Source organism: Orcinus orca, chromosome 9 (assembly GCF_937001465.1).
Source record: "Orcinus orca chromosome 9, mOrcOrc1.1, whole genome shotgun sequence".
NCBI lineage: Eukaryota > Metazoa > Chordata > Mammalia > Artiodactyla > Delphinidae > Orcinus > Orcinus orca.
In genome coordinates this window covers 24249353-24265680 of record NC_064567.1, presented here as the reverse complement: position 1 = coordinate 24265680, position 16328 = coordinate 24249353, and the positions used below count along the sequence as shown (strand labels likewise).

General features: G+C 38.1%; 1 long non-coding RNA gene and 1 other non-coding gene across 2 annotated transcripts in view; both read right to left on the bottom strand.

Annotated features, from left to right (window-relative positions):
• LOC117199768 (uncharacterized) overlaps positions 1–16328 on the bottom strand; it is a 96850-nt gene that overhangs the window by 4908 nt on the left and 75614 nt on the right. The window lies entirely within an intron of this gene.
• Positions 6777–6883, bottom strand: LOC117199778 (U6 spliceosomal RNA). Its single transcript, XR_004481117.1, has one exon. It is a non-coding gene; the product is annotated as a U6 spliceosomal RNA (small nuclear RNA).

The following is a 16328-nucleotide window of genomic DNA, read 5'->3' as shown; positions in this document are numbered from 1 at the left end:
GGCTCCGAGTCCCCAGAGAATAGTTCATTGTCCCAGCAGACTTCACTTAGAAACCACAAATTCAAAGATAAAATTATTAAAGAGTTTCAAGACAGTAGCCACAGAGCATTAAACCCTAAATGCAGTGGCTCCATAGACAAGGGAGCAGTATTTTCATGCAAGTAGATCTTTGTAGTGGTCCTTAATCACATGGCATTATAAGGACACCAAGACATAGTGCAAACAGCGTAGGATTTGGAATGAAAAGATCCAGATTTGTGTCCTGAGTTGCTGGTTTACTAACCAAAGGAGATTATTATTATTGAACTTTTCAAAACCATGCTTTTATCACGTATGATGGTATTGTAAAGTGGTATCCTACAAGGGTTAAATTCAATAAGGTTTGTGTGACAGAGACGATCAGCTAGCCACCAAAATCCATCTTTGGGTACACAGCTAGATGACATTTCCTTGTCTTTCTTACAGATAGCTGGAGCCATCTGACTAAGTTCTCTCCAACAGAATGTGAGCAGAAGTGATATATGCCACTCCCAGCCAGGTCCTGAAAATCTCCCACAGCTGTTTCTCTACACCCTTCCCATCCTGTAGGCTGGTTGTAAACGATGGTGAGATCCTAGAAGCAGGAATTTTTAACCTGGGGTCCGTGGAGCCCCAAAGGATCCACGGATAGAACTCAGGGAATCTGATTTAGATGAGGAATATCTTTAAATCTTTATTTCCACTAACCTCTATTTGAAATACTGCATTTCCTTTCACTGTTAATGTAGGCAACAAAGCACAGTACTATGAGCTGTAACTGACCCTTTCACCAATAAAAGTCACCAATACTACAGTTGTTGGAGAAATCTGAAATACAATGTATGCTCATCACTACTTTGATAGTATAGTCATCCTTAGACCCACTGCTAGATCTTCTTATTTAATGCATTAATTAAAAGCACATATACTACTCCATCACAAATTAGCTCTTTTAATACTTTAATAATGATATTTCAACATATAAATTTCATTATGTAATCTTAAATATTTTATTTGATGCATTTGTAACATTATTCCAAGAAAGAAGTTTGCAGGCTCAACCAGACTGTCTAAGTGGCCCATGACACAAAAAATTTAGGACCCTGGTAGGATTATGCTAAGGAGGAAAAAAAAAAATCTAAACATGAAAGGCTATTTACTATGTGATCCCATCTATGAGACATTCTGGAAAACGCAAATTTATAAGGATAGAAATCAGTGGGGAAGGGGAGGAGATTGACTACAAAGGGGCACAAGGGTACTTCTGGATTGATGGACATGTTCTAGATCTCAAATGTGACAGTGGTTATGCAACTGTATGTATTCATCAAAACCCACTGAACTGTACACCTAAGAAGGGAGAAATTCACTATATGTAAATTATACCTAAATAAACCTGACTTAAAAAAAAAAACCAAACCCTGCTAGAGGACAGCAGAGCCACAGAGGAAAGGAGCCTTCATGAAGACATTGGAGGAGAGTCACCCACTGGCCCGTACAACTGCCCAGGGCTGTCCTGTGAGAGAGAAAGAAACTTCTATTGTGTTGAGTCCAGGCTTGGGCCTATTTGTTACCACAGTTTAGACCACCCTGACACATTTAGTATAAGTATTTGCTACACTGTAACACATAATACAAATGTTGGAATGAGAATATTTGAGTGCAAGTCCCCACGATGTTACTTCGGAGGTTTTGCAAAATTTGGACAATCACTTGACTTCTCTGAACTTTAATTTCTTCATCATGGAATGGATAGATTGATTATACCCCCTTGCATTATGTTGTGAAGATGAGAAACAATACAGACCTTAGCCTAGAGCACCCAATAAATGAAGAACTGTTAAGTAGTCACCTATTCTGATTGTGTTTGGAGCACTACCCAATGCATTTGTAGTCCCAGCCCTACAAAATCTAGCATTACACTTTCCTTTGCAAAGCTATTTCTTGCAATGTAGGCCCCCCTCTTTAGCAAGTGACTTTCAGATCTCATAATTAGATGGGATGTTCAAGACCATGTAACCCATTCCTTTTGCTTCCTATTTCCGCTTAGGGGAACAAAACTAAAGTAACAGTATAGCTTTAGGCTCTGAGACACAGAATTGGCAACTAAGACCCAGAGATGAAAGAAAAGGTCCAGAAAGACCCCACATTCTGAGTCAAAGCCACAGCTATTGAGGAGGAGGCAGCATCCCATGGGGCTTGTGGAGAGCTGCCGTTCTGGAAGAACTGAGGGAAGAACTGGAAGAGAGGAGATCATGATTTGGGAGACGACAGCTTCATTGAAATGAGGCTATTCTCTTCCTTTACCGCCTGCAAACCAAAGAAAGGTGATAATAAAAGTAGAGGATTCCCAAACTCTCATCCTCAACTACAGTGGGGGCTACAGATGAGTCTCTTATCTAAGAGTGGATCAAGGACCAGAATGGCCAAGTGCCTGATGCCACGTCAGAGAATGATGATAGATCTGAGAGAAGGTTTGTCTGGGAGAGGCAACCTGAATTTCCACTCTTTGGAGAAACAAGGATTCTTGAGTGCCTGTGGGTCAAGACGACACTGATGAAGGGGTCTATATGTCTGAGCCACCTCACTTTTACTGAACTGAACAATCACCCAACAGTTATGGGACTCCAAGTGATGTGGATCCCAAGTGAAGTGGCAGGGGCTGTGGCCATGGTGGCTGGAATCCAAGCCAGACCCCCCAAAACTAGGGACCGTGCAAAGAGGAGGCCCCTATCAGCACCCTTCAAAGAATCAACAAACATACCACAGAGAGAATAGCATTTGGTTGCTACCACAAAATGCAAATGTACGAGTGCCAGTCACAATCGGCACAGTAGTAGCTGCTACTTCATTACAGGCCATTCTATAAGGAGACCCCTGCCTCTGCCTTTCCTACTTGCTCCCCACCCCAGCACCATAGGGGAAGCAGTGAGAAGGTAGGAGTGAAGGCAGGTGCCTCAGAGAGTGTCCACCATGTGCTCTCAGCCTGCTCCAGTCGGCCGGCCTACAAACCACTGCTCCAGCTTCTACCACCACCACCAACCACTACTATTCCCCTTACCACCACTCTGCCCACCACCATCACGACCAGTAGCAAGCAGCTAGAGCCAAAAGTCTTACCTGTATGGGCAGGGGTATGGCTAGAGATTTGGGCCAAGTATGAGTTTTATATACATATATATTTTTTACGTTTGAATATATATGAGTTTAATATTTTTAAATGGATAGTACTGCCCTTAAAACACGATCGATGAACTAGCCTAATAACTCTGTGTCTTTGAAGTTGTGGAATTGCACTGAAATGCCTCAAAGGAGCCCATTACCCAGAGGCAGAGCATAACTTGAGAAGGTAAAATCATTTCATGATTATGCCCACAATGAATTGAAACTTTTGATAAAATGAATAATAAATTGACATTTTTTGAGCACCAAGTACATCCCAAGCACTGTTTATTAAACATGATCTTTTTCACACCCAAGAGAACTTCCTCGCTGAAATAGCTCCCAAGCCAAGGTAAGCTGACGTATTCTTCCCAACTCCAATGACAAAAGTATTGGTTTGCAATAGACTGTGTTTAAATACATTTTAACAAGTACACTTACTGATCTGGAAATCATTAGTGTGTCATGAATTAAGAGCATGAGGTAGAAACAAAAGGTATCAGGGATCTCAGAGCTTTGCCAGGCAACTGCCCACGAGGGCATTCATTTATCAGTCAATACATGCCCACATAGCAGAAAATACGGAATGTGAAAATTGTTTCTTGCCACTAATGTATTTAATCTGTGGGTGATCAGTATCCCTTTGCAGAAAGTGAGGCCATCAGTTCTGAGGCAGATGTTGGCACAAAAAACAAAGCCACAACCAATATTAACACCATTGAATAAGCCAGATATTATGAAGCCAGGCTAGTAATTCTCAGAAAACAAAACAGGATTATGTAAATCTGTGAGCATTTAAAATGTACATTCTCATCTCATTAATAATTTCCTTACATCGTTTACATGTTGAAATGATTTTAAATATATCGGGTTAAATGAAATATATTCTTAACATGGAAAAAATTTAAAAATAAAATGTACATTCTCATGTTAAATAGTGGTTTGAGAATTATTTTCTTTGACATGATTGATGCTACTACTTCCCTCTGGGTTTCAGTGGTGGTGATGGTGGTAGTGTTTTTGATTTCTTTTGTTTTTGACTACCCAAGGTTCACCATGAAATGACTCACCAAAACAAAAACTGAAAACCCAAAATTAAAGATCAATTCATCACAATTCTTCATCAAACCCAGTAGGAAAAAAAGGACCAAATTGCATGCTTAGCCATTGTTATGAGCTGAACTGTTTCCCTTCAAAATTCCTGTGTTATTCCTGGCACCCCAGAATGTGACTGTATTTGGAGATAGGGTCTTTAAAGAGATAATTAAGTTAAAATGAGGTCATTAGGATGGGCCCTAATCCAATACGACTGGTTTCCTTACAAGAAGAGGAAATTTGGACACAAACACACACAGAGGAAAATACCACGTGAAGATACAGGGAGAAGACAGCCACCTACAAGAGAAAGAGAAGGGCCTCAGAAGAAACCAACCTGCTGACACCCTGATGCCTCCAGAACTATGAGAAAATTAATTTCTGTTGTTTCAGCCACCAGTCTGTGGTACTTTGTTATGGCAGCCCTGACAGACTAATACAGCCATCATTATTTTTCAACTATATATTTTACTTAAAATCATAGCACTGTGCCTAAAGCATCAATTAAGTGCCACAGTACCAATTATCCAGGCCAACCCTATCATTCTATGTATAGTAATAATAACTAGCAGTATTGGGTGCCTACAGTGTGGGACACTGGGACGGATATCTATATTCTGATATTTACATCAACCCTGTTCAGTGTATGCATTGCTATTGTCCCCATTTTTACAGATTCCCAGAGCCAGTGACTATCAGAAACCCGGGTTCAAACCCAGGTCTGCTTGACACCAAAGTCCTAAACTCTTGGACATTACACCAGAATGAGTTTACCAATTTGCCTACTGTTAATCAATTTGCCTGCTGTTCTGACTCACAGCAGAACTAGAGCTGGAATGGAGGTCACCTGACTCCCAAACCAGTATCCTGCCTTGATGACTGCAAGACATTTTGAAACACAAAATTTTACAGAGTTCTCGCATCAGTGCAGGGTGGCCTGGCAAAGGGCTGAGACCCACTGGACCTCTTGTTCCTGTCTCATACTCTGCAGATGCTCTACACAGCATCAGAAGATTGGAAAATGGGTGAGGCTTCTGGACTAGGAACGTCTGTGAGGGTGGCTGGATGCTGATCGTGGGTAAGAGAAGAGGGAGAGCCACGCTGATGAGGTTTAGGGGGGTTGGGTTTATTTATTTTTTTAAGAAAGGCAGACTGCCACTTGCAGAGCCCTCGTTAGGATGTATCTGGAGTCCTGGTAGGTTGACTGCCCTATGTTGTCCTACAAATGGACCATAAGAGCTTGCTTGGAGGTCCTAGCAGGAGAGCACAGCTACTGCCTGCACTTGAAGGAAGAAAGATCCACCTCTATCAGGGAAGGTTGCCCTCCTCCACCAGCATGCAGCTTCAGGAGGGACACACGTGATGGAGCGGGCAGGGAGGAAGAGGACAGTTGCTTAGCCAGCCAGATCAGCCCAATCAACCCTGGCAATCAAAGGGGTGACAGATGTTGCCGCCAGATCGCCCTCACATGCAAGATTTAGAGTTTGAAGAGGAAAACTAAAATAGTTGGGGTTTAGAACATGAGAAACAGAAATTTTCACCATACATAACAGATTTATAAGCTTTTATAGGCAATCTGCATGTAAATAGGAAATTCTAGAATTTCAGAGGTTTTCTTTTGATGAAATTGCTTTTCCTCTCTCATGCCTGTAGAGATCTACGTTGAACTCCTGTAGTTTATACTCGAGCTTGTTTCTGACGTACTCATTCTGACATACGCAAAATCAGACTACAAAATTTCATGTTAAAAGTCCTAAATAAAACCTAGAGCTCAACACTGCAGTGTGAAATATCCCAAATGGAAGATGCTAAATTGTAAGGATGAAACTCTTTCTGCAGTGTTAAGGGAAAACTGCCTTTTCTAAACTGTCTTCACGTAAGTAGCTCTGTATCAGTGGTTCTCCAAGTGTGGTTCCCCAGGCCAGCGGCACTAGCATCACCTGGGGTGGGGACTTGTTAGAAATGCAGTCTCAAGCCCCAACCCAGATGTACTGAATCAGAAACTCAGAAATCTGTGTTTATAAGCCTGCCCAGGTGATTCTGATGAGTACATATGTTTTGCAACCACTGGTCTATAATAATTTTTTTTTATTGGAGTATAGTTGCTTTACAATATTATGTTAGTTTATAATGTACAGCTATACATATACATATATCCCCTCTTTTTTGGATTTCCTTCACCACAGAATACTGAGTAGAGTTCCCTGTGCTATGCAGTAAGTTCTCATTAGCTATCTATTTTATACATAGTATCAATAGTATATATATATGTCATCCCAATCTCCCAATCTTCCCACCCACACCCCCTTTCCCGCTTGGTATCTATACGTTTGTTCTCTACATCTGTGTCTCTATTTCTGCTTTGTAAATAAGATTGTCTATACCAATTTTTTCAGATTCCACATATATGCATTAATATACGATATTTGTTTTTCTCTTTCTGACTTACTTCACTCTGTATGGCAGTCTCTAGGTCCATCCATGTCTCTATAAATGACCCAAAAAACATGGAACGCTTCACGAATTTGCATGTCATCCTTGCACAAGGGCCATGCTAATCTTCTCTGTATCGTTCCAATTTTAGTATATGTGCTGCCAAAGCGAGCACTAATAAATATTTTTTAAACTTTGAAAAAGTCTTAAATACTGAACTCTAAAATCTTTAATCAGTAAAATGATTTAAAAAGGAGAGTTGTCAGAATGACCCAAGTAATTACTAAATCATGTTCTGTCAAAGACTCAACACCACCTATTGAAGTGATACCTGGCCTCTTAGGTACCTTTCAATACCTAGAGTCCGTGAGCATTGAGAGAGAACAATCTCCTGATTGAATAATTGCATAACTACAAATAATTGGTACTTCAGTTTTTCACAAAGTTTTGATTTCCCATTCTCTTAAAATTAAGATTGTCATTCCTATGAAAATATCCTCCTGAACCATAACCTATTCCATTTAGCATTCTCAAATCTAAATAAGGAATATACCAAAATGTTAAAAATGGTTCTCTCTGGGCAGAGGAATTATGGATGAATTTTATTCTGGTCTTTATACTGTCGTATTAATATTTTTTTAAAAAAAATTAAGGTAAAGTTAGATAAGCATATGAGGTTCTAGTAAACCTGAGAGAAATCCATTATTATAATGTTTGCAGCCAGATCCACCATTTATAGGTAAAGAAAGATTTTTATAAATTGACATAGAATGTATTTTCAATAAACAAGATTGAACAGAGACATTTTTCCTATCACTTTTCTCTTTTCCTTCTAACATGTGACAGATGGACTGACTATATTACATGGCAATTAGGAATTATTCTCGTGAAAAAGTCAAAATAGATTTATCTTAATTGTAACAAGAGTTTTTTTTAATGTTGAAATGTTTTCTACTCTAAGTAAAGAGTATGCTTTGGAATCTACAGAGAAAATCTTTTTATAATACAGAGAGTCACTGTACATAACCCCTTGTCATGCTTAATGGTCCTCAGTTCCATGGGCTGTTACTCTCTTTGGTTGATTGGCAGTTATACTGTAATGAAAAGAGATTCATATTTTAGCTACTCACTCTTTATTGCAGCAACTGAGATTGGAGTTTTTTATTTTCCTCGCTTTGATTCTTTAAGATGTGTTTTCCTCAACATAGATCTATTTTTTTCATTTTTAAATGTTTTTCATTTAAATTTCCTTTAGGTACTTCCTGTGAATTTTATGGGCCTCCTTTCTTATTATTGCTATAGCTGTCATTTCTGAAATCAATGAAGCATAGCCTTTTATAGGGCTGACATGTACCAATCTAGTGAGCTAGAAGAAAATCTAGCAGTTTATTTCTCTACAATTTTCTACCAAAATAATGACTCTGTATATAATGTTGCTAAACGAATTTTTTGAAATCCTAAGTACGGTCTTTCTTCTTTAGGTACATTTTTGTCACTTCCCATATACCGTGCTATTATCTTCGCACTGTGGTTTAGTAGAGGAAGCACAGAGTTAGAATCAAAAGCCCTGGATTAAGTTCAGTTTCCGCCACTTACTAATTCTATCAATCACTTAACTTCTTTGTATTCCACATTTTTCAGCTATAAAATGGAAGTGATATTAACTACATTACAAGGATTTAAAAATAAATAATAGTAAGACCATAAAATTTTAGAGTAATTATGGTTATTGTTTTCTGTCCTGACTGAAGTGCCCCAGGTAGCATGAAGTAACTAAAGAAGGGAATGGAAAGAGTGTAATTCAAAAGAAATAAAATTTGCCTTCAGAATTAAGCGTAGAACTTTTCTTGATCACATCCTCTCTGCCACATACACACCCTTCACTTACACACTCCGTGGTTTTTATCAGCTCACAGTGTTTTCCAGGTGGTTTGGTTGGGAAGGTTCTTAACCAGGCCTGGGAGGAGTTTCTATACTGAGTTTCTAGAGTGTGGTTGGAGGCTGGTGGTTAAAAAAAAAATCCTAGAAGGAAACAAAATCTAAACACTCCCTTAGCACTTCAACTATCTGTTCAACCTGTAAATTCTCCCTCCAAAAATCACTGGTACATCCTTTCCTCAAGCCACTTTGTGGATAAGAGGGTTTCTGAAACGGGGTAAAAAGAGATGGATGGCTATGCAGGTGTACATTTAGGTATATATAGGGTCACTTAGTTTCCTGGGAATAAATGAAGTATTGAAAAGTAAGGAACAGATGGATCTTGTGAAATGCATGAAAGACACAGTCCCAGAGAAACCTCTGGACTTGAGAAGTCAGACAGGACCATGTGTGCAGAAAGGTCTGACCCTTACGGTAACCAGAGAAGGAGGACAAAAGTAACAGCTCTAGGCCGCTAACATGGGAATCTGAAATGGGTCTGACAATGACAGGGTGGCCCTGGTAAGAATAGATACAGGACGGATTTCTATGTAGTGGTTAGTCTCTCCTATTTCACTGTGTTCTTTCCTCTGCTAATTAAAACCTTTGTCAACCAGAGGATACTTCAGTTACCTTCTATTTTCTGTGTTAAAAATCTGTTTGATGTTTTCCCAGAATTAAGAAATTGTTTTGTACTAACTGCAATTAATAACAATGGAAAAGAGCATTCCAGCAAAAGTACAGATGGATTCTGTTTGCCTAAGAGAAGAGTAAGAAAACTCTATCACATTAAAGACTCAACTCAGTCACTGCAAACACGGTCCCTCAATTTACCCACCTATGTGCAGAAGATAATAATACTCATTTTATAAGGATGTTATGATAGTGAATGGGACTAATGCTTACACAGCACTGAAAATACTGAAGTCTAATTAATTTTATGCATTTTTCCATGATATTTGTGTATGTGTGTGTGTTTTATGAAAAACACCTTGTAAAGAAAAATGAGAATGTCCAGTTGGTTGGACCAAAAGACAGAGATTAAACTACTTCTTTTTTTTTTAAGTTATAAGGAAGCTTTACTATCATCTATTCTAAGAACTGCAAAGGGTTTTATGTTATTCAGAGACTAATGGAGCTACTCTATTTGTTCTTTTATTAGGCCCCACCAATAGCAATAGAGAAAAATTAATTCCTTGACTCAGGAAAAATTTATTGAGCACCCATTAGGCATTATAATGGGCTCTGGAGATTTGATTTTTTTAATAAGAAATGATTCCTATCCTTGATAGAGAGAAGTCTATAAAGAAATTCTCATCTCAAACAATGAAAAAAATGTACTCATGCATTTCAAAGTTTATTCTGTGGCCAATGCAATAGAGATATAGTTTGCTCATAGAGAAGAATAATTCTGTCCCTCTACCACTATTAGTTTAAAAAACATCACACTTCTAGATCTAAACATTCCTGAAGATAAAACGTTTCAAACTAAAAAAAAAAATTAATGTGATTTTCTAAAAAAAAAAAAGAATGTATGTGAAGTACACCAAGAGAGATAATTTAATAGATTATAAGTATTAATGTTGAATTAAATTTCAACTTTAATGCTATTGAAATAAAACCAAAGAATCCTCAGAGAACAAATTTTGCCACTGATACTGTCATTCATGAAAATGAGCCATTAAAAAGTTGTAGTTTGATAGGCATTGCATTGAATCTGTAGATTGCTTTGGGTAGTATAGTCATTTACACAATGTTGATTCTTCCAATCCAAGAACATGGTATATCTCTCCATCTGTTTGTATCATCTTTAATTTCTTTCATCAGTGTCTTATAGTTTTCTGAATACAGGTCTTTTGTCTCCTTAGGTAGGTTTATTCCTAGGTATTTTATTCTTTTTGTTGCAATGGTACATGGGAGTGTTTCCTTAATTTCTCTTTCAGATTTTTCATCATTAGTGTATAGGAATGCAAGAGATTTCTGGGCATTAATTTTGTATCCTGCTACTTTACCAAATTCATTGATTAGCTCTAGTAGTTTTCTGGTAGGATTCTCTATGTTTAGTATCATGTCATCTACAGTGACAGTTTTACTTCTTCTTTTCCGATTTGGATTCCTTTTATCTATTTCTTCTCTGATTGCTGTGGCTAAAACTTCCAAAACTATGTTGAATAATAGTGGTGAGAGTGGACAACCTTGTCTTGTTCCTGATCTTAGTGGAAATGTTTTCAGTTTTTCACCATTGAGAATGATGTTGGCTGTGGGTTTGTCATATACGGCCTTTATTATGTTGAGGTAAGTTCCCTCTATGCCTATTTTCTGGAGAGTTTTTACATAAATCGGTGTTGAATTTTGTCAAAAGCTTTTCCTGCATCTATTGAGATGATCACATGGTTTTTATTCTTCAATTTGTTAATATGGTGTATCACATTGATTGATTTGCGTATACTGAAGAATCCTTGCATTCCTGGGCTAATCCCCACTTGATCCCCATGGTGTATGATCCTTTTAATGTGCTGTTGGATTCTGTTTGCTAGTATTTTGTTGAGGATTTTTGCATCTATGTTCATCAGAGATATTGGTCTGTAGTTTGGCATTTTTCACAGAACTGGAACAAAAAATTTCACAATTGGTATGGAAACACAAAAGACCCTGAATAGCCAAAGCAACCTTGAGAAAGAAAAACAGAGCTGCAGGAATCAGGCTCCCTGACTTCAGACTATACTACAAAGCTACAGTAACCAAGACAGTATGGGACTGGCACAAAAACAGAAATATAGATCAATGGAACAGGATAGAAAGCCCAGAGATACATCCATGCACATATGGTCACCTTATCTTTGATAAAGAAGGCAAGAATATACAATGGAGAAAAGACAGCCTCTTCAATAAGTGGTGCTGGGAAAACTGGACAGCTACATGTAAAAGAATGAAATTAGAACACTTCCTAACACCATACACAAAAATAAACTCAAAATGGATTAAAGACCTAAATGTAAGGCCAGACACTATAAAACTCTTAGAGGAAAACATAGGCAAAACACTCTGTGACATAAATCACAGCAAGATCCTTTTTGGCCCACCTCCTAGAGAAATGGAAATAAAAACAAAAATAGAGAAATGGAACCTAATGAAACTTAAAAGCATTTGCACAGCAAAGGAAACCATAAACAAGACGAAAAGACAACCCTCAGAATGGGAGAATATATTTGTAAATGAAGCAAATGACAAAGGATTAATCTCCAAAATATACAGGCAGCTCATGCAGCTCAATATCAAAAAAACAAACAACCCAATCCAAAAACAGGCAGAAGACCTAAATAGACATTTCTCCAAAGAAGATATACAGATTGCCAACAAACACATGAAAGGATGCTCAACATCATTAATCATTAGAGAAATGCAAATCAAAACTACAATGAGATATCACCTCACACCAATCAGAATGGCCATCAACAAAAAATCTACAAAGAATAAATGCTGGAGAGGGTGTGGAGAAAAGGGAACCCTCTGGCACTGTTGGTGGGAATGTAAATTGATACAGCCACTATGGAGGCTCCTTAAAAAACTGAAAGTAAAACTACCTTATGACCCAGCAATGCCACTACTGGGCATATACCCTGAGAAAACCATAATTCGAAAAGAGTCATGTACCACAATGTTCATTGCAGCTCTATTTACAATAGCCAGGACATGGAAGCAACCTAAGTGTCCATCAACAGATGAATGGATAAAGAAGATGTGGCACATATATACAATGGAATATTACTCAGCCATAAAAAGGAACGAAATTGAGTTATTTGTAGTGAGGTGGATGGACCTGGAGTCTATCATACAGAGTGAAGTAAGTCAGAAAGAAGAAAACAAATACCATATGCTAACACATATATATGGAATCTTAAAAAAAGGGGAAAAAAAGGTTCTGAAGAGCCTAGAGGCAGGACAGGAATAAAGACACAGACGTAGAGAATGGACTTGAGGACACGGGAAGGGGGAAGGGTAAGCTGGGACAAAGTGAGAGAGTAGCACTGAAATATATACACTACTAAATGTAAAAGAGGTAGCTAGTGGGAAGCATCTGCATCACACGGGGAGATCAGCTCATGCTTTGTGATCACCTAGAGGGGTGGGATACAGAGGGTGGGAGGGAGACACAAGCGGGAGGGGATATGGGGATATATGTATACATATAGCTAATTCACTTTGTTATACAGCAGAAACTAACACAACATTGTAAAGCAATTATACTTCAACAAAGATGTTTTAAAAAAAACTGATAAAGAAAAATAGCAGTAGTTCGAGGGCCATCATTGATGTCTAGCAATACCAAATAAATATCAACCACTCTAGGTAATAAAGGTTTTATCTTCCCTAACATGGGTGTCCCAAGCTAAATGTTCACCACTTTTTTTTTTTTTTTTTGATGTACGCGGGCCTGTCACTGTTGTGGCCTCTCCCGTGCGGAGCACAGGTTCCGGACGCACAGGCCCAGGGGCCATAGCTCACGGGCCCAGCCGCTCCGCGGCATGTGGGATCTTCCCGCACCGGGGCATGAACCCGTGTCCCCTGCATCGGCAGGCAGACTCTCAACCACTGCGCCACCAGGGAAGCCCTGTTCACCACTTTTATGCAGACTCATCTGTCAATGAAATCTTCCTGCCATACTATGGAGAGGAACATCCTGCCACATTGCTCACTAATTGGTCCATACCTAGGACCTCTCAGCAGCACACCACAGATGATGCAGTAGATTTTGCTTTAAAATAAAAGAATCACTTCTGGACCTGGGAGTAATTTAGGAAACACATTAGCAACACCCTCACCAATCTCATACTTCACAAACAAAATGATGGAGCTTTTTAATAGGAGGAATAGACCAAAATGAGTCTTCAATTAGACATAAGCCTTCAAAATCACAGACAGTTCTAATCACTTTAAAGCTACTAAATTTGCCCCAATAAGGCAAAATATCATGAAATCACCAGCATCAACAAATATTTCTTCAGTGTCTATGGTGAATAAAAACATAATGCATGATGTTAGGGATACACAGAGAAATGGAACACAATATCTGACCTCAAAGGGTTTGTAAGATAATTGAGAAAGAGAACACAGACATTTTAAAGTGAAGTGAAATACAAGGTAGCACGAGGAAAACTACAGCACTAGATGAGCATTTAATCTAAAGGGATGGGTAGGGGGAGCAGCATTTAACTAAGGTGCATTATATGTCTCTAAGCCAATCACTGACCAGCGTGCTCTACATAGTTACATGCTTAATTTAAGTTTTAAGATAATAGACTCTATCCTAAGGAAATAACCCAATATTTAAGCAAAACTTCAGGCACAGAATGTTCTAAAACATTATTCATCACCACTGAATAACTGGAAACGATCTAAATATTTAATAGAGTTTTGATTCAACTACACAGAAAAATTATACACAGCCATTAGAGGAGATATTTACAAATCATTATGAGAAAATACTAACTCTAGTACACTAGTACACTAACTCAAAAGTACAGAAACTGTATATGCTTTATGATCTCAACTTTGTACCTTAAAAAACTATGAAATATTAAACTAATTATTTACTCTGAAAATTAGTAAATAAAGAAAATCATTAGGCACTTACCCTGTCATTTTAGGAGGAAAATAATTTATGAGGGAAAGTTCTTTTATAGAGAATAATTCCAGCTAATAAATATAGAAAGAATAGAATTAGAAAAATCACCATTTTGAAATCCCCAGTGAAATAATTAATTCAGGCAAGAATCTCAGTGAATGCTAACACCATTAGGTGAAAAGATAATGAGGGACTGGATACTATGTGAAAGTGCCGAAATTTCACCCCACAGACTACTTGCAGATCACAAAGGGGAAAAACATGCAAGTATGTGACTGTATCACTTTAATTGGGGAATCAGACAGCATGGCTCCTAGTAAGATACTCTGATACTATATGCCTCTTGACATGAACTAATGAGCTACACAGCGTCACCTATGAAACAGTCTTGCCAAAAATGTTAGCTATGGCCTTAGATCTAATTTCCAGTCTGTAGGAAACACAGGGAACAGAGCAAGTCAACTATTACTTGGAAGAAACAATCCCTCAACAAAATGTGAGACATTCTACAAGATTGGTCTCTTCAAAAGGTGATGTCATGAAAAGAAACTAGAGAAACGTAATAAATAACCCAATGGCCACCCTTAACTGTATCCTGGTTTGGAAAACAATCTCGGGGAAACTGAGGACATTTTAAATACAGATTGGGTATTAGATTATATTGGGGAGCTATTACTAATTTTGATGATCATGTTATTTATGTTACATAAGAGAATGTTTTATATTTTGGAAAGTAAAGAAGCATGGCTCACTCTCCTAAGAGACAGAGATAGACAGAGATGGAGAGAGCTACAGAAAAACAGAGCCAGAAGAGACAGAGAAAGGAATTATTTATGGCAAATTCTAATAACCATTGAATCTAGGTGGTAGGTATATGGTCCTTCATGCTAGCCTTTCATTTTTTCTATGTGCTTAAATTTTTTATAATAAAAACTTGAAAAAATATGTATAGAAAAAAGACTAAAAAGAAATATACCAAAATATTGACAGTAGTTATGTCAGCATAATAATAGGTGATGTCCCTCTCAGTTAAAAAAATATTATTCTGTAACTTCAAAGAAACGCAGCCATTAGGTAGAATTGTGTCTGAAAAAATAAAAAGCCCTAAGTCTATCCATTTAAGGCAGCTGTGATGTGGGCTACTGTTGCTTTGGTTCTGACGTTATATATATATCAGCAGTTTCCAAAAGGAAGTTCAAGGCATATTAAGTCATATTTCAAATAGTATCTTGGCAAAGCAATAGGGAGGGCCACAAAAACAGGCCAACCCAGACACGAACTGCCCACACAGCTCATTAATAAAGAAGGACATTTTTTAAACCTTGAAAAAATTCAATCCAAAACCTCTGGGGAAATTCTTTTCTGCATAGTTCTTCAATAATAGAGAAGCCTGGAAAGCAACAAATGGCAAGAACAGCAGTGGAGAAATGGGGGAGATCTTGGAATGATAATGGAAAACAAATTAGAGATTGGTTTCCAATGACGTCAGTGAGAAACAGGTCAGTGCTGATTTGGACTGGGTATCGAGGCAAGACTGCCTTTCCTCACTGCTTGCTGAGACCATCTAGTCCCAGGTAATATTCAAATTGGGAACACAAGAAACCTTCGTCTAGCAAAGCATATAACTAGGAGCCTTCGGGGATTCATTCATCAAAAAAAGAGCAAGAAATGAAATATGCAGAACTTGCCAAGAGACGACAGAGTTAAGAGATAAAGTTACAAAAATATGTAAAAGATATTAATGTTAGGAAGAAAGAGAAAGCATTCAGCCTGGAGCTAAGAATAATGATATGAAATAAAATTAAGAACTGAAAAAAATTGTAGTAAAAATTATTTAAATGATGTCATTGGACCATCTCTTACCGCTTGCCTTTAGATTCAACCAAGCAGTTTAATAGTCACATGCCTCTTGTACCAGTGTGTGGCTTAGCACTTTTCCCTTTTAGCCAGAGAGTGGCTTACACCGAGAGTCCGTAAGTAACAGTCTAGTACAGTGGTGCCCAATTCTTGCTGCACATGAGGAACGTTGGGAGAATTTTTTAAATTCCAGCATCCAGGCTGCATCCTATACCTGTTA